This window comes from Octopus bimaculoides, chromosome 11, assembly GCF_046866305.1.
Source record: "Octopus bimaculoides isolate indiv1 chromosome 11, ASM4686630v1, whole genome shotgun sequence".
Lineage (NCBI taxonomy): Eukaryota > Metazoa > Mollusca > Cephalopoda > Octopoda > Octopodidae > Octopus > Octopus bimaculoides.
The window spans coordinates 52,604,228-52,630,031 of record NC_142938.1 but is presented as its reverse complement, the minus strand read 5'-3'; the positions used below and the strand labels follow the sequence as shown (position 1 = coordinate 52,630,031).

The window sequence follows — 25,804 nt, the reverse complement described above, 5'->3', positions numbered from 1 at the left end:
GGAGTTAAAACCCTCCAAAGTAACACGTCACTCACCATATTTAAGCACTCATGGAGAATATAGCAAACATATTTCTCCAAAATAGTCCTCCCACTTGTAAGATACATTTAGTGTATGTTCTTATTTGTATTATACTAAATGTATCTTACAAGTGGGAGGACTATTTTGGAGAAATATGTTTGCATGTAAAACCCACCCACTACACTCTCGGAGTGGGTAGCATTAGGAAGGGCATCCAGCTGTAGAAACCTTGCCCGATTAGATTGGAGCCTGGTGCAGCCTCCTGGCTTGTCAGTCCTCAGTCAAACCATCCAACCCATACTAACATGGAAAGCGAACGCTAAATGATGATGATGGTGTTAATGATATATGTATATATATGTTTCAGTCATTAGACTGTGGCCATGGCATGCTGGGGTACCACCTCAAGGAAATTTGACCCCATTGACCTATTTGCTTTTTAAGCTTATTCTATCGGTCTATACATACATACATATATATATATATATATATATATATATATATATATATATATATATAAATATATATATATTCTTTTATTTGCTTCAGTCATTTGACTCTGGCCATGCTAGAGCACTACCTTTTAGTCAAAGAAATCAACCCTAGCACTTATTCTTTGTAAGCTCGGTACTTATCCTATCGGCCTCTTTTGCTGAACTGCCAGCATCAGCTGTCAACCGATGGGTGGAGGGGACAAATACAGACACAAAGGCACACACATAAATATATACATATATATATATATCATACATGGAAACAAAATGTAGACAGCAGTGTTTGAAATGTTAACACAGAACCCAAACAGACTAACTAAGCTAGATAGTCTAAGCCTTACATGAGTACATGATGTCTAAAATTAGACAAAATTGAAAATGTCAGTTTTTACCAAAGCCAAACTAAATCTATTGAAATCAATTTCTCTGATCAGTAAATTTCTCACTGAAGAAGAAGGAAGTGAAAACATTAATAGTAATGGGTGGAATGAAGGAAGGAAGAAGACATGGAAGGGATAAAGTAAAAATCAGTGTTTTTCTTGTTCAATTCATGAAAGTAATTTTTTTTCTTTTATTTATTTATTGACCAAACTGTTGGAAAGGACACTTCACTAGTAAAAACATCAATTGCCCAAATTACATAGAACCTCATGATAAAACTCTTTGATTTATTCAAAGCACACGCACACACACACACGCACGCACGTGCGTGCGCACACACACACACACACACACACACACACACAGATTTCCAAAAAGAAAGTTCCCAGTGCCTTCTATGACAATAGTATTGACCTTTCATGATGAATGATAGATAAATTGTCCCTGAAATGCAGGCAACAACAAAGGGAAAGCAGAGACTTACAGCATGGATCCATCATAAAACAAAACAACCACCCAGAACCATTATGTTGTTTCAGACTCTTGTAATTAGAAATAACTGGATTGACCATTCCTTGGCAGGGAGTGAACTGAATATCTAATGATTAGATACTATTCCTGTTCTCAAATATTGCGAATTACTACTACTACTACTACTATTACTAATGTTGCTGCTGCTGCTACCGCTGCTGCCACCATCACAGCAGAAGGCAAATGGTGGTGGTGGTGGTGGTAGTAGCATGATGTTGAAGAATGCATGCTAAATTCAAAATTACTCAAGTTGATTTGTTTTTTCTCAAAATCTCAAGAATTCTTAAAGCCTGTTTTCAGCAATAATTTCTATAGCATCAAGTGGAAGTATATTTCTCTTTTCTGCAAATCACTTCTGTTCTTTCTTGGAGAAGCCCACAATGTCTTGGATCCTATACAAATCTGGTCTTATGTAGGAAAATTTCATCTGCAATAAAATTTACAAATGAAGATCTCTAAACCTTGATATAAGAGCTATAAGATGTTCCCTATAGATTTTCTGATTAGTTCTCCATAAATATTCTTCTTTCCTCAATTTTAGATGAAATATTTACATCTCCCAGGCAGCAGATCTCAACAACAATGCATGATTCTTATTTCCCACAGAATGGTATTAGGCTTCTTGTGTTTGCATTGGATTGCCATTTTTATCAGAACATTTCCATCAATAACCCTTATTCATCAAATATGACACTATTTTCCATCACTCAAAGTTAAATAAAGTAAGTCTTGGCAATAAATTCGGTTAATTTAATAATTTAATTAATGACACCTTTTTTTTCACTAAATTATATTGAGCCAATATGAGAAACTGTTCTTCTTGTGTAATTCTGGTTTGGCCAGATTGAATAAACCGAAACCTTTCACCAAAGGTGGTTAAGCTCATAAGGAACTTCACTCCTAAGGTACAGTTATAAAATAGAAGGTATGTTGATGTTATAGTCTTGATCAAATCAGATTGGAGCGTGGTGCAGCCTCGTAGCATGATTTCTCAACATTTGTGCAGCGGCTGTGTGGTAAGTAGCTTGCTTACTAACCACATGGTTCCGGGTTCATTCCCACTGCGTGGCATCTTGGGCAAGTGTCTTCTACTATAGCCTTGGGCCGACCAAAGCCTTGTAAGTGGATTTGGTAGACGGAAACTGAAAGAAGCCTGTCGTATATATGTATATATATATATGTGTGTGTGTGTGTGCATGTGCTTGTGTATCTGTGTTTGTCCCCCCAACATCACTTGACAACCGATGGTGGTGTGTTTACGTCCCTGTAACTTAGTAGTTCAGCAAAAGAGACCGATAGAATAAGTACTAGGCTTACAAAGAATAAGTCCTGGGATCGATTTGCTCGACTAAAGGCAGTGCTCCAGCATGACCGCAGTCAAATGACTGAAACAAGTAAAAGAGCAAAAAAGAGTAAAGAGTATCCTAGATGCAGGTATTTCCATCTTTACTGGAGGACATAATGATTTAGGTGTTGAAATATATATTCATTCCCCTTTTATTAAAGAGTGCAAGCCAAGTGAGATCGTTGCCAGGGCCCCTGGACTGGCTCTTGTGTGGGTGGCACATAAGATGTACCATCCTGAGCGTGACCATTGCCAGTACCGCCTGACTGGCGTTGTAGGGTTTTCGAGCGAGATTGTTGCCAGTGCCCCTGGACTGGCTCTTGGTGGCACATAAAAGACACCATTTCGAGCGTGGCCGTTTTCGTGCGGGTGACACGTAAAAGCACCCACTACACTCTCTGAGTGGTTGGCGTTAGGAAGGGCATCCAGCTGTAGAAACTCTGCCAAATTAGATTGGAGCCTGGTGTAGCCATCCGGTTGCACCAGTCCTCAGTCAAATCGTCCAACCCATGCTAGCATGGAAAGCGGACGTTAAACGATGATGATGATGAAGTGGGAACTTATTGTTTTTGGAGCTGTGACCTCAGCTATGACTAGCTTTGAAGAATATTTGTCTGATGCAAGTATTAGTTGTAGTTGACAGAAGAAGTACAGGGTAGATTTTGGAGACACAGCAGTGAAGACATTTACCTGCTACAGTGATCAGCTGAACCGACTTGCTTTGGTTTTAAGTGGTAGTGTGTGAATATACTAAAGGGTGACAACAGGATATAATGAGCTGCAATGTCTACCATAGAATACATAAGATTTGATTATGTGATTGAGGATAATGAGTAGTAGTAGTAGTAGTAGTAGTAGTAGTAGTAGTAATAGCAGCAGCAGCAGTAGTGGTGGTGGTGGTTGTGACAGTGGTGGTAGCAGCAGCAGCAGCAGCAGCAGTAGTAGCAGTAGTAGTAGTAGTAGTAGTAGTAGTAGTAGTAATGGTTGCAACAGCAGCAGCAATAATAATGCAGGTGGTGGTGGTGGGTTATATGTGAGAGGTGCTGCCTCAAATTTCAGCTCCAATAAACAGCAGCAGCAGCAATAACAACAATAATAACAATAATAATAATGATAATAATAATAATGATAATAATAATAATAATAATAATAATAATAATAATAATAATAATGATAATAATAATAATAACAACAACTCCAGCCAATCAACAGGTTGAGAAATATGGTAAGCAGAGAAGGGAGCAGCAACCTAGAAATGACATGTATAGGTTTACTCTCACACAATTCCTGATTAATGAGCTTCTCAGATTTATCATTGCTATCTCCCCCACAGCAACATGACTTCCTTCATGAAATTAATATATTTTCACTACTTATGTTCGTTTTTTAAACATTTTGCATTTTTTTAATGTATTTTCTTATACCTTATGGGCTTGGTTAAGGACACAGCGCACATAAATATGTGAATATTTGGTTAAGAAAATATCACATTGATGTATCAGAATATTTGCCATCACTTCAGGAAGTTTGATGGGATTCAGTACAATCTATTTTGAGTATGTTCATATGTGTATATGTGTTGAAGTGAGTGGAAGGAAATAGTTGCATATATAGGGAGATTATACAAATACATACTTAAATACATACATACACACACATACATAAATACATACAGACAAACATATATATATATATATATATATATATATATATATATATATATATATATATATATATATATATATATATATATATATATATAGTAGAATGAGGGTTATTAACCAGTTTGAAGAAGTTCTTAAACGGATGTGCACAAATAAACATGTTTGTAGACGTTCAAAGAAACACGTACATAGATTAATGCATACTATATATGTGCCAATGAATACACTACCTAACATACATGCACACACATAAGCATGCACTCACATACACACATACACACATAAACGTGGCTATGTATGTTAATTTGTGTACATATATAAATAAGAAGAATAAAAGTGGTAAAACACATCAGTTGCAGAAAAGAAAATTAATGAAATAACTAATTAGGCACTTCCAGTGCGATCAATTTCTATCTTCCAAATATGGACATCAACCCACCTCCAGCATGAGCCAATCATAACTGGGAAGAATGAAAAGACAATATCCTCTTGAGTGTTTGGTTTTTCTATATAAACATTAGAGCAAAATTTGATCAAAACTGCCGAAGCCACCCACACAATAACCTCTGTGCAAAGGCCATGGCATTGCACCCAAATAAAGAACTACAAAGGGTAGAAATGTGCTTCCTTCCATCTAAACTATGTCAGAATTCATACTGAGAACAATGAAATATACCATTTCACTTAAAAAGAGCTGAACCAAACCAAACTTCAAATTCATGGTGAAATCTAAAACTCCAATTCATTTTGTCTCTATGGAATGGCCATTGACAAACAACACCAAACAAAACAACAGTTAGACTCTGTTCAATAATCACCTACATGTGACCAATCATTGCAGATCAATCACTAAAATTTCCAAACTGAAGAAGAAAATGACACCTACTTCACAACAAGGATCTAAATATTAAGAAAGAAACAGTTTGAAATTTAATCTTTGAGATTATATTTCCTGGAATGAGGAAGGGAGTTCTGTACACTTATCTATTTCTGTAAAGACTTTGTGTCAAAGTGCCAAACTTTGAAACTGAAAAGAAGACAATTTCCAAATTGAATGTAAATGCCTTAGTTCCAAAAGTCCTATCTCCTTCACCTTGAAAAAAGAAAAAAAGTATCAAAATTCATGCATTTCAAGGAACCACAGTTGTTCAATGCACTCCATGAAAATACAGAAGATATACACAGAGCCAATGTCAACAGTTTCAAAATGGTTTTTGCTCTGAACAGTCTCTAGTGAGCTGACATTACAGCATGAGATACAGATGAAGGAAGTGAGCTAACTCATTTTCTAGATGCAAGACAGGTATGACAACAACTACATGAGCTGAAACTAGTCGATTAATAAAAGAATATATGTAAATATATACATCAATTAAGATGAGTAAAAAAATATGTTGTCTTCAAATTTGCCATATAGAAACGGATGAGATACAACTGATGAAAAAAAAAACCGAAAAGCTGCACGTAAAGGAACGAAATTTAGATTTGGTTTTCACATTTAAAATAAGTGCAAATATAATACAAATATAATCAAGTTTGTTTACAGTTACAAATGACTGTGAATATTTCAAATGAAAAGATAAGGTAAAGGGAAGAGAAATCAATAGAAAGTTGTGAAGCTATTGAATGAGATTAACATCATCAAGAATGAGTCAGCTAACCTTGTTTCATGTTGTCACTAGCCCCTAGATATATTGATGATATTGATTGGGTGACAATCTAGTTAAACTATAGCAGAGGCAAACAACCCTACTAGTTAAATGGGTACAATGGACTAATAATATTGAAACAGTATGAAACTAACTTCAATATTATGAGATGGACATATCTCTAGAACAAATCAATTTCTCTCCATAGTCTTCTTCGTGTCTATTTCTCTATAATCATTCTGTTGTTTCTCACATAAATGTGTGTATGCATGAACATGTGCATGTGTGTGTGTGCGTGCACATGCACGCATGCACGTGCACATGTTTGTCTATCTTTCAGAACATCTTTTATGTTATAAATATACAGACTGCTCCTTGCATAAGGCAGATGCATAATAATGTAATCCAATATATACAAGCAAAAATATGCTAAAAATATAAAATATTAAAAGAATGTATTAATATTAAGCATATGTGCATAAAGCATACATATATACATATATCTTTGAAAAACGGTTTTCTTAACATAAAAATTATTAATAATTTTTTTAAAAATCTCTCTAAAAAATAGAAAAGCAGATTAACACAGACATGATGGAAGGATGATTTTGTGTAGGTGCTTTCACTGTTTTTGGTTTTTCAAATACACTTGGTTTGAAAAGCTAAAAACACTGAAAGTGCTTACACAAAACCTCCTTCCATCCTGTCTATGTCAATCTGCCTTCTTTTTAAAAAATCTTTTAATATAATTAATAATTTTAAAGTTGAATATATAGGCATGCTTATAACTGTGAGCTTAAGAAGTTCTTTTTGCATCCATCTGGTTTGGGGTTCAGGTCCACCATGGCAACTTTGGCAAGAGTTTTCTATTTTGCTCCTGGCTATCAATCTGACTTATGCCTTGTGAATGAACTAGGTATATGGAATCTGTGTGGATGAATGCCTTTTATAAATCACAAAAAAAATTGAACAGATCATAGACTCATCTTTTTCTAAGTTACAAGATGGTGAAATAACTAATTGTAAGCAAAAGCGGTTGGTCCATCTGTGCATCTATAAATGCCTGTCCTTGTCCATATTACTTTAATGTCAGAACTTCATGTAACTGTACTACAAGATGCCACTAAGATATGTGCTGTCTGTGGGAGATAAGACAGAGGGGAGCCTTGGTCAGACTCTTCACAGGCAAACAACAGCAGTACAAATTCTTTTGGGAAGGAAACAATGTTGTTTACTTTGTAAGAGAAGGGTTTCAGATGGCTGAAAAAGTGGATGTGTAACTTAATAGAAATAATAAAAGTATGTTGCAGGATTATTAGTCTTCACTTAGTTATTGGCATAGCAACAGCATTTCTGCTTATATCCCACAATAGGGACTGACTGATGAGTAAAAGAGTTACTTCTATAAGGTTCTCTTCTGAGCCATCTTAATAACAAATAACACTGATACTATCTTGACGACTGGTGACTCCGATGGATGTGTCAGCCAGTATCATGAGGGTTACTCAGAAATACATAGTAGTTATGGTTGTAGTTTCTGAAATATGGTGCATCAAGGTTTCAGGAATGTTGTGATACAAATGAACTAACCATTTCAGAAAACCACCAAACTACTTGATCACATTCTAGCCTGGTGAATATAAAAACCAGATAGATCTCAATCTAATCTAATCTGAAAACAGAAAAAACTAATGGTTATTAATGCTAATTTTTCTTTCAGGTGAAGAATGTTCCACTCAACATAGGTAACTGATAAGTGACATCTGAATAAGAGTTAGACAAACAGTGAAGAACCTGTGAACATCAAGGAACTGTATAAATACCAAAAGCAAAATGTCCACACTTTACAAATTGCATTTTAGCAGCAATTAGAGATAAATCACCAGAAAAGCCATAAAAAATTAATTTGGATGCAATCCTTTTTAACTCCAATCAATGAATATATCCCTGCTATACCATTTTTGTAGCGATATATCCATCAGTCTCATATCATATTTGTAGTGATATATCCATCAGTCTCACCTAACTTTATTTACCTCATGGATGCACAAATGCTTAAATACTAATGACCCTCCTATATCTCGCCTTATATAATTCCAATAACCTTCCCACTCTTTGCTTTTCCTTTGTGCCTCCTGTATTGGTTTATAAAATCTTCACCCTTATAAGAGTCTGTTCAAGTGAATTATTTCCCTTTCTATCACTCTTTCTCTTTTCCAAACCCTGTGTGCTCATTTAAGTATCATTTAACTCATAAGGAGTTGCTAACTCACCATGTTGAAATTACCAGCTTGCAAAATGGCAAAATACATTTAATATTCCAACCAGGAAACCGTGAGAAGATGAATTCAACAGATTGAGTGATTTTTAATTATATATTTGTGTGTGTGTGTGTGTGTGTGTGTGTGTGTGTGTGTGTGTGTGTGTATATTATAAAGTATAAAGTAAGAGCAGGAAAAAATACATCAAAAAATCATCACAGAAGATATACATCCAAAATAATATTGTATTAATAGATGGATATATAAATATATAAAGTATGATTATTTAAAAAGTTTAAAATATCTTATGATTGTTTCATGAGTGTATTACCCTTCGAAATAAAATCTAAAATTGATAATCATTATTAGGTGATACATCCACTCATCAGAGAAATAAACTGAATTTCCATATAGTCAATCGGATATTATTTAAAACTATATGAAAAAGATGTTGTTTAAAAAAGTTACTGGCGTAGATGTGTGTTGGTACAAACTTGGACTAAAAATTTTGTAGAAATAATATACATCCATGGTAAAATCCTCTGCAGTAATCCATAATGATTATCAATTTTAGATTTCATTTTGATGGGTAATACACTCCTGAAACGATCGTAAGATATTTAAAACTTTTTAAATAATCATACTTTATATATTTATACATCTATCTATTAATACAATATTATTTTGGACATATATCTTCTGTGATGATTTTTTGATGTAATTTTTCCTGCTCTTACTTTATACTTTATAATATATAATCACTCTTATTAAATGTCTGAATACCTTTAAGTCTTTAGACATTTCCCTAATAAGAGCACTCATTTGAAATTCAGAATACTGTATTCTCATTGAATATGTCTGATTAATTATATGTGTGTGTGTGTGTGTGTGTGTGTGTAAGTATATATATATATATATATATATATGTATGAAATTTCTTCGAGCGAGATCGTTGCCGGTGCCGCTGAACTGGCTCTTGTGTGGGGTTCTGGGATTTTTCGAGCGGGATCGTTGCTGGTGCCCCTGGGCTGGCTATTGTGCGGGTGACACATGAGGTTTCTCGAGCGAGATGAGCGTGGCCTTTGCCAGTACCGCCTGACTGGCCTTCGTGCGGGTGATACGTAAAAGCACCCACTACACTCTCTGAGTGGTTGGCTTTAGGAAGGGCATCCAGCTGTAGAAACACTGCCAAATCAGATTGGAGCCTGGTGTAGCCATCTGGTTTCACCAGTCCTCAATCAAATCGTCCAACACATGCTAGCATGGAAAGCGGACGTTAAACGACGACGACAACACGTACAGACATATATATATATATATATATATACTGCCTGACTGGCCTTTGTAGGGTTTCGAGCGAGATCGTTGCCAGTGACCCTGGACTGGCTCTTGTGCGGGTGGCACATAAAAGACACCATTTCGAGCGTGGCCGTTTTCGTGCAGGTGACACGTAAAAGCACCCACTACACTCTCTGAGTGGTTGGCGTTAGGAAGGGCATCCAGCTGTAGAAATTCTGCCAAATTAGATTGGAGCCTGGTGTTGCCATCCGGTTTCACCAGTCCTCAGTCAAATCGTCCAACCCATGCTAGCATGGAAGGCGGATGTTAAACGATGATAATGATGATGATGATGTATGTATATACATATATATATGTTAATTTGTGTATATATTAAAATTATCTCGGTTGAAAAAAACTTCGATAATGTAAATATGTTAATAGTTACCAGGGTAGCAAAAATCACACAAAAACTGGGATATCATACCCGGTTAATAGGTAGAACTACCAAGTTAAAGTGATGTATTTTGAGTAGATATGAAGAATAATAATAAATGGAGCAAAACACATATAAAGGAACTTATTGATTATACGCGTTTTGCTCCATTTATTATTATTCTACATATATATATATACATATATATATATATATATATATATATATATATATATATATATATATATATATATTACTCAAAGAAATTCCAACTTTACAATCTTATAACAATATAATATAAGATAATGTAATATGATGAATTTGTCCCAAGCCAGACACGCTCATCAGGGAAGATTATGACAAACATTTGCTTGAATGATGGTGATATACACTCACAAGGATTACATGATGAGAGAACAAGAAGTGATAAGAATACACACAGATGTGTGTGTGTGTGTGTGTGTGTGCATACATAATGCAATCTTTCAGTTTCTGCCTACCGACTGCAAGAGCTTGGTTGGTCCAGGGCTACTGAAGAAGACACTTCCCCAAAGTGACATGCAAAAAGTTTGAACCCAAATTCACATTTGTTAAAGCAAGATTCTTAACCATATATTTTTACATTGAGTATATATATATATATGTATATATATATATATATACACACACACACACACACACACACACACACACACACACACACACACACACACACATATATATATAATACATAATGGTAAGGTTCAAGGATCAAGGTGTAGAAAGTGAGTAAGCTTCAAACAGTCCGTAGAAGGTATAAAAAACTTTTAGGAATAACAGTGGTTTATTGACATACAAAGTTGTAAAACTGTTCCATATCAAAGTTTAATAAGCAGAAAAAATTATTTTATAGTTCATGGTTAACAATTGGAGCTGCTGTGTATGCAAATAAATGTCCAAATTTATGTAGCCTGGATTTTACCTACTCCATTCACTAAATTTGGGTTTATTTATATCCTCCTCCTCCTCCTCCTCATCATCATCATCATCGTTTTAACATCCATTTTCCATGCTTGCTTGGGTTGGAAGTTTGCCTGAGGTCTGGCAAGCCAGTAAGTTGCACCAGGCTCCAATCTGATCTTGCAAGGTTTCTACAGCTGGATGTCCTTCCTAGCACTAATCGCTCCATGAGTATAGCGGCTGGTCTTTACATGCCACCGGCATGGGAGGTAAGTGTCAGGTGCACTGGCATTGACCAACACTTGAATGGTGCTTATTATGTGCCATATATATATATATATATAAAATAAATGAAAAACGCATTAAATACTATAAAACGTACACATAGGACAGACACAGAATGACCCTAATTCTTCATCATCAGGTCCTTATGTGTCAGTTCTATGTGTACATTTTGTAGTATTTAATGCATTTTTCATTTATTGAGTAACTAAACGCCATGCATCCCAACTTTTGTTAACAGTAAGTTATATATATATATATGTATATATAAGCAATACTAAATAGCTGAGCACCACATTTAGTTGGCAATTATATTTTATGATATATATATATTTATGAAGACACATGGAATTCAGTTAAGTCCTGAGCTTTTTGTTCCATACTATGTGATTCATTTGATTCTCATTTGTTTTACATTTTCTGTCTCCCTCTCACACCAAATAGCAAATGGCAAATGACATACATATTCATTAAAAATGTGATTATTCTTATTATCATTATTATTATTATTATTATTATTACTTTAAGGCAGTGAGCTGGCAGAATTGTTAGCATGCTGGGTGAAAAGCCTAGTGGTATTTCATCTTGTCACTACATTCTGAATTCAAATTCCACAGAGGTTGACTGTGCCTTTCATCCTTTCAGGGGTCAATAGATTAAGAACCAGTCAAGTACTGGGGTCCATGTGATCAACTTACCCACTCCTCACAAATTTCAGGCTTTGTGCTTATTTTACAAAGGATTATTATTATTATTATTATTATTATTATTATTATTATTATTATTATTATTATTATCATTATCATTATTATCATTATCATTATCATTATTATTATTATTGCTTAAAAGGCAGTGAGCTGACAGAACTGTTAACATGCTTGGAAAAATGCTTAGCAGCATTTATGTTCTTAGTTCAAATTCCACCGAGGTCAACTTTGCCTTTCATCCTTTCAGGGTCAATGAAATAAGTACCAGTTACATACTGGGATCAATGTAATCGACTTCCCCCCCCCCCCAAATTTTCAAAGCCTTGTGCCTAGAGTAGAAATAGTATAATAATTATTATTCAATTATTGATTTTTTTTATTAAGAAAAGGTCTACATTTAGAAAACCATTATGAACAGTACAGAACAAAGCAAAGAATGTGTGTGTATGTGTAATAATAGTGATTTCAAATTTTGGCACAAGGCCAACAATATCGGGTGAGGGGATAAGTCAATTACAATGACCTTGGTGCTCAACTGGTACTTATTTTATTGACCCCGAAAGGATGAAAGGCAAACTGGACCTTGACACTACACATTTCAGCCAGAGTGCTAACGATTCTGCCAGCTTACCACCTTAATAGTAATAATACTAATAATAAGGTGGCAAATCTGCAGAATTGTTAGGATGTAAGACAAAATGCTTAGTAGCATTTTGTCTATCTTTACATTCTGAATTAGAATTCTGCCAATGTTGACTTTGACTTTCATCCTTTTGGGGTCGAAGAAACAAATAACGGGTTAAGCATTGGGGTCAAACATAACAGCTCTATGAGAGGTGGGTCTGGTGAGAATGTTGAAATGCTAGAGCAGAGGTATGTATGTGTGCAAGAGGTAAGATGAATGAGAGTCTCTACTAGACTTCTAACAAACAAGGAACAAAGCTACAAATTCTTTTGAGTAGCCAGCAGTGATAGCGTGGGTGGTGTAAGCATATTCTTTTGGCAGACAAAATGAGCAGACAAAGTAACCAGCCTAGTCAGAGTGTGTAATAGTATAGTTAAGCTGAGACTAGTCTTATTTAAATGATGTTTAAATATGTCTATGTCCCACAATCTGGGCTGACAGAGAAACAGAAGAAAATTTTCCAACTGTAGTAGTTGTTAATACTTCCCTTTCTTCTGATATAAGCTAAGTTATATTTTCACATGAATAAATAATTACATACAGAAAAATAAGTATAAATATATACACACACACACACATGTATACATATATCTATCAAGATCTCCCACAAACACACACAGAAGCATAGCTGTGTGGTTAAGAAGTTAACTTCTGAAGCACATGGATTTTGGTTTAGTCCCAGTGCACGACATTTTGGGAAAATGTCCTCTGCTATAGTCCTATTGCTCCAAGCTGACAAAACACTCACGAGTGCATTTTGTGCATGGAAACTGAGAGGTCAGTTGTGTGTGTGTGTGTGTGTGTGTGTGTGTGTGTGTGTGTGTGTGTGTGTTTGTACATGGGTGTGTGTTTGTACGTGTGTGTGTATGTGTGTATACACATATATATGTATATACAAACATACATGTATATATGTATGAACACTTGTATATATATATATATATATATATATATATATATATATATATACATGCGTGTGTGTGTGTGTGCAGACAGACAGACAGACAGATAGATAGATAGAGAGAGAAAGAGAGAGAGAGAGAAAGAAAGAGAGAGAGAGAGAGAGAGAGAGAGATTCAATATAGGTAAAATCAACAAAGTGTTCCCCATCCAGTGAGAGATAAATATCAATTTAATATGCAACCAAAAGAGCTGCTAATAGTTTCATGCTTTCATGATACTTTAATTAGGCATTTTTATAAATTACGCTATGTATCTCCAAGCTTGGAGGCACATAGCGTATTTTTTTATAAATATGCTTAATTAAAGTATCATAAAGTCATAAAGTCATAAAACTATTAGTAGCTCTTTCGGTTGTGTATTAAGTTGATATACCTATAATATATTATGTAACACTTAATTTCAGGATTCTGAGTTTCAGTGCCAGCAATTCAATGACTGACTGTTGTAATTCATCACCTTATTTAAGTGTAAAGCATACTTGTAGAATTCTTGACAGCAATACACACACACACATACACATACACGTGTATGTGTGTGTGTGTAAATATGTACACACACACATGTACTTATAACAGTTTTATATCTTTTCTTCTGTGCTTACCTGGTGGATTAGACATGATTTCTGTAGTTTTCCTCTTCATCAAGCTCTCAATATTTATATTCATTACATATTTATATCATTTCATTCATCTCTCTTGCACATTACAACAAATTCCTCTCATCCAGTTTTTCTCTCAGCTTGTCTGTAGCACATTATATATGCATGGTAATATTACATATCTTATGGAGTAAGCTTGATTCTTTTCTCTCCAGCCTTAACTTATTTATCTTTTGCATGCCTACATTCCTGCAATATTGCACTTCATACACAACCATCATACGATCTACTCATCACTTGCAGAAAGAATCCTTTTCTAATAACTTACTGAACTTTTTCTACACTGCTCTTCTCTTGGTTGCTTTGATTTCAGAGTATCATTTCCCATCTATGAAGAGTAACTGAATGTTAAGTGAAGATACATTCATTTTGGCAATAGCATTAAATTCCAGTTTCTCAGTTAATACCCATTGAATTGGTGACATTTAGTAAATATCTCCGACTTAGCTATTAGATAGAAGAATTATGAAAAAAATCCTTTGTTTTAAGAATAAGGTTTTTATCAGTTGAATATATTCTGTTCTTAATATGATCTACTAGTCTAAAGGATCTTTCACTTCAACTTGAAATGAGTAGAATATTCTTTGAAATTTGAAGACACAACTGGACAGTAGTGTTATATTCCTCTCTATATGTATGAAGGGAAAAATATGATCAAAATACCATTCTTTAAGTTTAGTTTTCAAAAAACATAAGTAGTGTTTCCATACAATACCCCAATTTAGCCTGGTAGAGGTAACTTCCACTTCATATATGACTGTGTTAGCATGACACATTTGATTAACAGTGAATGTTGTAGCGTTTCTGCTTGTGCAGTTAAACTCAGTAAATCTAGTTTATGTTAATCACTTTTTCATATATGAATGTAACTGTAACTGAGTTCAAGACTGTTTCTATTAAATAATGTTACTGTATCTGTGGTTATTAGGAAAATGTTTATCAATTAAGATTAGGCAATTCTTAGCAATATTAGATTTAACATTTAGAGATAAAGGTATCAATGTAGGACTGGTGCTTAGCAGAGGAGTTGCAGGTATTTAAGTAAATGACATCTTCAGTGAACCAGTTCTGAACTTATCACTATTAAATGTAGTAGTAAGGTATTTTATAGAATGCTTGGAAGACAGATATCATGGTTTTTAGCTCTGGATGGACTCTTAGATATATCAGTTTTGTGATTATTAGGGCTTCCTTGGCAATGTCCAAATGATTTAGAGCATCATTCAATTCAACTTTAACGACAAGGGAAGGAATGTGTTTCAGCTTGTTTGGCTTCATTTGCCAAATACATATGGACCTCGTCCCCATGTGTATCAGACAACAGTTTTTTCTGTTTTTCTAGTGTATATGAAAGAATTACTCGTGCAGTAACAAGATTACATATTCGTGTCATTTTACTATGAAATTAATTCACAACAAACTGAACAGCCAGGAGTTGATATGCCTAAATCTAAGGTGTAAAATTTTCACCACTCCGGTTCATGGTGACCTTTGTGTCGATATTGAAAGGTGCAGGAAGCATCTCACATAGAACAATGAAGTATGGAAGAAAGACGTCTAGTATGGCTTCTACTGCAACCAATAAAGTGGAAACAAGATCAGAAGCCCTGCTTCTTCTAACCTCAATGGATGTGCTATTTCAGCAATGAAGACTCCACAGTGCAGGTTGAGGAATTCCATTTGAAATAGGAGAGTGGCAGATAACAATGATTAGGGAGCAGTTTAATAGCCTTTGGTATATCTATACGGTGCCCTTAAATGATACTAAAAGGGATTTTTAGTTTTAAGGCTAATATGAGAGAAAATCCAACTGACAATGGCAACTGCCAAAAAAATTAAAAACATGCTTTAAGCAACATGGTTTTTGCAGAAGTTCTTATGGCCACTCAAAGCAAATGAGATACCAATGATAAGAATGGAAAGAATGGGAAAATATGCCAGAAAGTTCAAATGAAAGTAGCTTCATCTACTTCCATATTTCATTGGAATTGAGTTGTATTGTGATTTTGTAAAAGTTCATGGCAGAGGAGTGAAAGCTAGATTATAGGTTGAAGAGAGGTCTGTTAATACACACTTATCTTGCTAACTTATTGGTAAAAGTGAGTGGAATATTTATAAGTGGGATCAACAATAACAAAGAATTTTAAAATATAACTTGTCTGTCTTAAATGACCAAAGTAAGTCAGTAAATACCCCATAAGATGTAAAGCATGCAATTCTTCAGATTTATTTATTTATTTATTTCAAAAATTTACTGGTTTCAGTGCATTGAAACTTTGAGTGTCTGGTTGTGGAAAAAATTTTCAAAATTCAATTTGTGGCCAAATCCCTTCTACTAACAACACATGGAGTGCTTCAGAAACTTCTGTTGACAAAGCATTATATATGATAATGGCAATGGTGACGGTTTGTTGGGAGCTGCTAGTGATGTGTGTGAATGGAGAAGAAGGTCACAAAAACACTTGGATCAATTTAGAAATAGGATTAATGAAAAGAGGAAGAGGTTTAGAGAAAGGCAGCAAGTGAAACACGTGAAAAGAGAAGAGGAAGTACCTGAGAGTCACAAGTCAGTGAAGAAGGCTGCAAAGACATAGAAAAATATTTGGAAAACATATGGATTCAAAGAACCAGAGAGAAGGGCTGAAGATTGTAAAGCAGTTAAGAAAAGAAAGACGCATTGTGAGAGGGGTGAACTGCTTGAAGAATAAAATGGGACAAAACGTTGTGGACTGAGATAGAATTAAGAGATAGTAGAAGAGCTACATAGGTGGTTGAATGTAAAGAATAAATGAGCTGGCAATGAAGAAAGTAATCCAGTTGTAAGAATGACAGAAGAGAGAACTGAGGAACAAGCTAAGGAAGTGATAGGAAGAATGAAGAGTAGACAAAGCAGGAGGGCCAACAAATCCAAACAACACCGAATTGACTTATCTATGTGTATATGCTTGTATGGGCCCCACTATATCCTTCTAGAACTATGAACAACCATCTTCTATGTATATCTATATTTATATGAGCCAACAAAACATGGTGCAATGAATAAACCTCTTTGATACAATACCCAGGCACTATCAGGCACCATTGTTAGTAATATATATATATATATATATATATATATATATATATATATATACACACACACACGTATATATATATATAGAGAGAGAGAGAGATGATAGATAGATAGATAGATATTATTATTATTATTATTATTACCAAATGAATAATAACATACACTAGATAATCGTCAGCTCTTTACAGCTGTTTCTTATATAGCTTTTTAATAGAAGAATGAGAACATTACTCCATTACAATAGACTGTAATCATCAGATGAGAAATAATTTTACAAACAAAAGAATATCCCAAGAATATAGCAGGGATGTGGCTGAAATCTGTCCAAGCCAACTATGAAATGGGAGAATGATCAGCTAAGTTGGCTGTTAAGGTTAAGAATATAGTTCTTGAAAGTGTGTAATATGATATCTGAGGTCAGCAACCCCAGTGAGAAAGGAGTCTGCTAGACTAGTTCATAGGTAGACTGAAGTGGGGTGTAGGTGATATTTTATTATGAAAGAATAAATGCCAATTAGACTTATCGGACACCAGAGTATACCAATAAGTACTATTCAAAGTAATAGTACGTTGAGGGCCAGCCCCTAGGTGCTAAATGCTCATAGGGTTGGTTTTCTCTGTGTACACAACTGAAATACCCTATTTGACACTCACTAACCATAGGCTGGAGCCGCAAAGATTATCCAACCCTACCTGGTACATAACTTTTCAAGTAACTGATTCTATCTGAGTCCTTCTTTTACTATATGTATGCATATGTGTATGTATGTATGTATGTATGTATGTATGTATGTATGTATGTATGTATGCATGTATGTATGTATGTGTATACGTGTGTGCATGCGTGCATGTATGTATGTATGTATGCATGTATGTATGTATGTATGTATGTATGTATGTATGTATGTATGTATGTATGTATGTATGTATGTATGTATGTGTGTGTATATATATGTGCATGTGTGCATGTATGTATATATATATGAGGCAGTACTAGCATGAAGCTAGTAATAATAATTGAGGAGTAGATAGGAATTTCGTGTAGTGTACTTGCAGTAAACTTTGGATGTACAACAACTGTAGAGGGATCAATCAGGTTTCAAACAAAGCTAACTTCGTGGGAGATGCACAGGAGAAGTTCAGAATAAGAATGCATGAAAAATACAATCCTTCAAACTCTTGCTTATCTAAGTGACCCATTTAGCAATGGAGTAGGGTATGTGGAAAGGATACTAACCAGAATAACAGTGAGGTGGAGAAAAGTTCAAGGAATTTTTACTTCTGCTAGCAACAAGGGATTTCTTTCAGAAAGCAAGGGGGAAGAGTGTATGATGTTTATGTATGAACTTCAGTGCTGCATGGTAGCAAACTGTGGACTTATATAAGGATTTGCAAAGACTAGAAAGGAACAAAGGGCAGATACTTTATTAGATGGTAATGTTACTGTATAGGAACAATGAAGTACAAATGAGTTGAGAGAATAAATGGATATAAGAGGTATGAGATGTAGTGTGCAAAAGCGAAGCCTGCACTGATATGGAGGATAACAGACATATAAAGTGGAAAGTGAATGGAGCCTGCTATAGAAGGAGACTTAAGAAGACATGAGACAAAGTGAATACTGGTTTCAAGATGGTGGACTTTACCAAGGAAATAACAAAATGCAATGATAAGTGACACATGGTACTAGAGAGGAAAGTGACTGAGACCTGAGATGTTTAATATATCTGCAATTTGGATCTCTCATCCATTGTTTCTGTTAATTCTTTATCTGTTTCACCCACCTGTTTTTCAATACGTTCTCATCTTCCTCAGTCTCTCCCCTATTCACTCTACCATGCTGCCAATGTAAAGAGAGATGGCATTGAATCAGTTCATATTTAATCCCTTCTACTGCCATCCTTATCTTGCTGCTTCATTCTCCTACCACAATACCTGTGTAACAAAGATTTCCATAAGATCTGTTTTGTTATATTGATTTCTTCATATCCAAATTCATTTCTAATACTTTTACTTGTGGCCTAACATGCACATTTTTCACTTTGTGCATATGCTTTGAAAAATTTTCTTTCAATCCTAAATAGGTACATTGTACATTTTTTTCATGAACAGCATTTGAAATAGCATTTCACTTTTATTATATAAGCACACACACACACACACACACACACACTGCAAATGCTATTTTATTGTTTCTTTTTATGTTATTCAAAATATCATTTACAAATTTATATCTATTAATACAAAAGGCCAGTCTTATTTTACATATATGTGTCTATAATCACGTGTTTATGTACATACATAAATGCATGCATTATCATGCACATCAGTATTTTACCTCCGCTTTCCTATGCCAGAATGTGACAAGGCTTTGAAATACAGGTACAACTCATTTTTGCCAGCTGAATAGACTGGAGCAACATGAAATAAAGTGTCTTGCTCAAGGACACAAATTTCTTCTAAGAATCAAACTCACCCCCCTTATGATCATGAGAAGATTTTACAGAAAGAAAATGACGTTGGTAAGTCCTCGTGTATATAATATGAAAAGAAAATATCAAGATTAAAATTACATCTAATAATACGTGAGCATGGCCGTTGCCAGTACTGTGTGATTGGCCCTCATGCCAGTGGCACGTAAAAGCACCCACTACTCTCTTGGAGTGGTTGACATTAGGAAGAGCATCCAGCTGTAGAAACTCTGCCAGATCAGATTGGAGCCTGGTGTAGCCATTCGGTTCACTAGTCCTCAGTCAAATCGTCCAACCCATTCTAGCATGGAAAGCGGATGTTAAACGATGATGATGATGATGATGAATACCTTACTTTATGAGGACCAACTTTACGGGACCCCAATTTTATGAGCTTTATTTTATAATAAATTTTAAAAAGTTTAAACAGCCATTTTGTATGTGTGGCAACATTGCAACATGTGGCAACAATGGTTCTGATGCGTTTACACAGCAACAGAGTAAAATGACGGCATAAAAATTTCATTGCTACTGTGTTAAATTATTGCTCTACTTTATGAGTTTTCACTTTACGAGCAATCTCCGGTAACAAATTAACTCATATATCGAGATTTTTACTGTACATTAGTGACAGAGACAGTATTAATACTGAGAGGTAATATTTTATCCCCACTTAAATATGGATGTTCTGTTAGAACAAACTATATGTATCACGAGAGAAACTCTCATATTGGCTTTTGGTGATCTTGATGCTGGAGATGACAGGGATTTACTCCTCCGCTAACGATATAAACAAGAGTGCGTTTTGCACCACAAGCCATTATGAGAGTTTCTCTCATGGTATCTACCACAGTATAGTGTGTTCTACCAGAACACCCATGTTTAAGTAGGGACAAATATTACCTTTCAATGTTAAGAGTGTCTACAAGACAAACAAAGTTACCTCCATAAAGAAAAGTGAACCAAATAGACAGTGACATTAGAGGTGAGCAGATATCACAGAGAGAAATTAATGGTTAGCCAGACAATTAGATGGATTATAAAATCAATAAAGGTCAAAATGCAGTATAATGTTCTTAAATATTAATTGCTGGAAATTTAAGTCTTTAATTGACTAATTAAATTGTAGATTAGTAACTAGAACAACAAGAGGTTTTCAAATTTATAATGAGCAGATGTTATTGTCATCCATCATTGTAACATCCACGTTTTTATGCTTGTTTGGGTCACATGAAATTTGTTGCAGTAGTTTTCTTTGGTGAGATGTTCTTCCTGTCATCAACCAAACAAAGTAAAATTTCCTCTTGTCCTTCAGATATCAAATAACCCAAGGGCCAGATATGTTGTCATGAAAGGTTGCTAAGAAACAATGCAGTTTATATAAATAGTGATTTTGTTTACAGATATCAAGACAGAGAGAAGATTCAATCACACACACACACACACACACACACGAACACACATACACAGAGGCAATGGGTTTGTTGAAATTTCCTTCTACCAAACTCACTGTCAAAAGATTAGTTTCCAAAAGTTTTGACACAAGGTTAGCAATTTTCAGTGTAGTGGGTAAGTCGATTACATTGAACCCAGTGCTCAACCGGTACTTATTTCATGATCCCCCAAAAGGATCAAAGGTAAAGTCGACCTCAGTGGAATTTGAACTCAGAACATGTAGACAGATGGAATGCTGCTAAACATCTTGTGTGGCATATTAATAACTCTACCAGCTTGCTGCCTTATTCACTGACAAATACAGTCAGCTCACAGATAGAGGAGCTGTTCAAGATTCCACACAGTAGGATTGAACTCCAAACCACATGATTACAAAATGAACTTCTTAGCTACACAGCCATACTTACACCTACACACACATACACACACACTGAAGTAGATAACTGAGTTCATACTGAAGTGGTTATGCTAGACAAGACAAACCCACAAAAGCTGGTACTCATGATAAAATACACCAGAATCTGATCTGTGAAAGAACATGGTGGAATGGCGAAAGAGCATGGTGGAGACATCTCTTGAGTCTTGTCTTATTAAGAAAATGACCACCTCTGGTGCCAACAACATGATAAAATGCTGCCGAAATACTCTGTCAAGGGGTTGGTGATACCAGAACATCTAGTAGATTAAAAACTAAGCCAATAATAAAATATACAAATAGGACTTCATCCTGTGTACATTATCTGATGAAAGTGGCCTCCACTAAGATCTGACTTGCATTCTTACAGTGCACCAATTGCATAACAGCATGAAATGCAGATGTAAAATAATGCTAATTATATGAGTGAGTGAGTGAGTGAATGTGTGTGTGTGTGTGTGTGTGTGTGCATGTGTGTGTGTGTGTATGTGTGTGTGCTTGTGTGTGTGTGTGTGTGTGTGTACAGATACATATATCATCATGGTTTAACGTCCATATTCTATGCTGGCATACGTTGGGTATGTATCTATGTATGAATGAATGAATGAATGAATCAATCAATCAATGTATATATGAATGCATGCATGCATGTATGTAGATGAATGTATATATATATATATATATATATATATATACGTGTGTATGTGTATATATGTATGTATGTATGTATGTATGTATGTATGTATGTATGTATGTATGTATTAAGGCCTGCCTAGCCAGCAGGGTGGCATCATTTCAAAGCTACAGCAATTCAAGGAAGTGCATTGTGACCAGCAGTATATAACGACATCTAATAGTCAAGTCGATAGACTAATATACATACATACACACACACATGCACATGTGCGTGCACACACACACGTGTGTGTGTGCGTATATATATACATATATGTATATGTGTGTATCATTTTGGGCAAGTGTCTTCTACTATGGCCTTGGGCCGACCAAAGCCTTGTGAGTGGATTTGGTAGAATGAAACTGAAAGAAGCCCATCGTATGTATGTATATATATATATATATATATATATGTATGTGTGTGGATATGTTTGTGTGTCTATGTTTGTCCCCCCAACATCGCTTGACAACTGATGCTGGTGTGTTTACGTCTCCATAATTTAGCGGTTTGGCAAAAGAGTCTAATAGAATAAGTACTAGGCTTACAAAGAATAAGTCCTGGGATCAATTTGGTCGCCTAAAGGCAGTGTTCCAGCATGGTCACAGTCAAATGACTGGAACAAGTAAAAGAGTAAAAGAGTATATATATACACATACACACATTATTTGTGGGTTAAAGAGGCTACTAATGGAGTTACATAAGGAGTTACCTCTTAGCACTAATTTTCAGTATTTGATATTAGCATGTATATGTATGAGTATATATATATATATATATATATATATATATATATATATATATACATATGTACATATATACATATGTACATATATATATTATACATATTTTCTTTTATTCTTTTGTTTCAGCTATTTGAGTGTGGCCATGCTGGACCACTGCCTTAAAGGGTTTTAGTCTCTTTTGCTGAGCCACTAAGTTACAGGAAAGTAAACAAACCAACAATGGTTGTCAAGTGATGGTGGGGGAACAAAGACACGCACACACATAAATATATACCTACATACACATATATATAAACGATGGGCTTCTTTCAGTTTCATTCTACCAAATCCTCTCACAAGGCTTTGTTCAGCCCAAGGCCATAGTAGAAGACACTCGCCCAAAACGCCACATATACATATATATATATATATATATTTATATATATATATATATATATATATATATATATGTGTGTGTGTGTGTGTGTGTGTGTGTGTGTGTGTGTCATATGTATTCATATGCATATATGTACATATATAGGTAAATAGAGTATGAAAGTATCTAAAAACATGTACAAGAACTGCTATAAAGAACGCAGTTCATTCTACCTGCACATAATCCAAAGACCATGGTGCCATATCTGTTGAGTACAGATTCATTTTACATAATGCGGGAGGGGAATATTTATTCCCATTTCATACTTTACAATTGTTTTGAGAGGAAATAATTATCATTTTGTCAGAAGACAAAAATGTCAGATAAAGAAACTGCCAGATAAAATCTGTAAAAGATGCCATCAGAAAAGGGACCATTGGGGGATATTCATACAAGAAGGGATAAGAAATGAAACATAAAGAAAATGAAATTAAAAGAAAGAATCATTGACATACAACAGCCAGTGTATGTTTTAGAAAGATAGATGTTGTTGTCATCATCATCATGTCCTTTTTCCATACTGGCATGAGTTGGTCAGTTTGACAGGAGCTGGTCAGCCAGAGAGCAGCACCAGGCTCTGGTTGTCTGTTTTGACTTGGTTTCTACAGCTGGATGCCCTTCTTAATGTCAACCATTTTACAGAGTGTACTTGGTGCTTTTTATGTCACACCAGCACAAGAGCTTTTTACATGGCGCCAGGACAGGTGCTTTTTTTTATATAACACCAGCACAGGTGCTTTTTAAGTGGCACTACATGGGTACTTTTTGTGTGGCACCAGTACAGGTGCATTTTATATGGCACCAGCATATGTGCTTATTATGTTTGTGCCACCATGGGTATTTTTTGTATGGCACCAGCAGGAGTGCTTTTTACATGGAGACATCATGGGTTCTTTTTATGTGACACCAGCATAGCTGCTTTTTACATAGTGTCAGCATAGGTGATGCATGTGTCAACTGCCCTTGTCTCTTGATCCTATGCACACCTATTTGTACACAAACACACACACACATTCTCTCACACAAGCACACACACATATGCGTGCACACAAATGCACACACATGCATGCATGCACACACACACACGTGTGTGCACACAACAGTCAAACGATAGGCGACATAAAATGTATTTAGCAGTAAAATCATGTCAAAAACTGAAATAATCAGATTGTCAACACTACTTGAAGTTAGTCACATTATTGGCTTGCACCCATCTAAGACTGCAGTAAAGTTTATATTAAGAAAGTTATACACAGGGGGAAAGACTATTTACTACTATTTAGTCAAGATAGTGCTTGTGGTATGATAAAATCCAGACCATGGCACAACCCAGTTAGTGATGGTAGGGAGAGGAGTCATCTGTAGAAAGTAGCAGGAAAAAAATTACAAGGTTGGTCAGTTATTTCTGTTGTAGTGTGTACTGAAGGATGAAGGATGATAACAAGTTAAGAGACCTTGTCAGAGGTGCCTAACTCTACACACAATATATGTGTGTGTGTGTATACAGATATGCACATATCAACTGACCAACATATAAGCTGATATCTTTCTACCTATCTATCCAGCAGTGTGTGTGTGTGTGTGCATAATGTGTGTATATTGTAAACAAACTTATAAGTGCTGCTTGAGCTAGTATTCTACACCATAGAAAATAAAGGAATTTGGGAACACAGGAAGGCTATGAAGACAGCTTGGGAAACTGGGTAAATACCCTTTCGAAGATGTAAAAAAAAGTGGCCATCAAGCCTCCACAAGGAATTAAGCCCTTCAGTTCTCTGAGTTCATGAATTCCTTTATGTTCTGTATACACACACACACACATATATATCCTCCTCATCATCATCATCATTTAATGTCTGCTTTCTATGCTGGCATGGGTTGGACAGTTTGACCGGGATCTGGGAAGCCAGGAGGCTGCACCAGGCTCCAGTCTGATCTGGCAAGGTCTCCACAGCTGGATGCCCTTCCTAACACCAGCCACTCCGAGAGTGTAGTGTGTGCTTTTTAAGTGTTATCGGCATGGAGGCCAGTCAAGCAGGACTGGCATCGACCAAGCTCGAATGATGCATTTTATATACCACTGGCACTGGCATCGTCTACGCACAAATGGTACTTTTTACATGCCACCAATATGGGTGCCAGTCAGGTGGCACTGGCATAAGCCACATATATATATATAAATATATATGTATATACACATGGATGTAAATATCTGTTTTTATGTTCAGTTATAATAAAAACAATTTTACATTAATCTGATTG

The 25,804-nt window shown here is 35.3% G+C and overlaps 1 protein-coding gene across 2 annotated transcripts in view; it reads right to left on the bottom strand.

The window, feature by feature from the left end:
• The window catches only part of LOC106873920 (unconventional myosin heavy chain 6), a 543,260-nt gene that overhangs the window by 248,525 nt on the left and 268,931 nt on the right, over window positions 1-25,804 (bottom strand). The window lies entirely within an intron of this gene.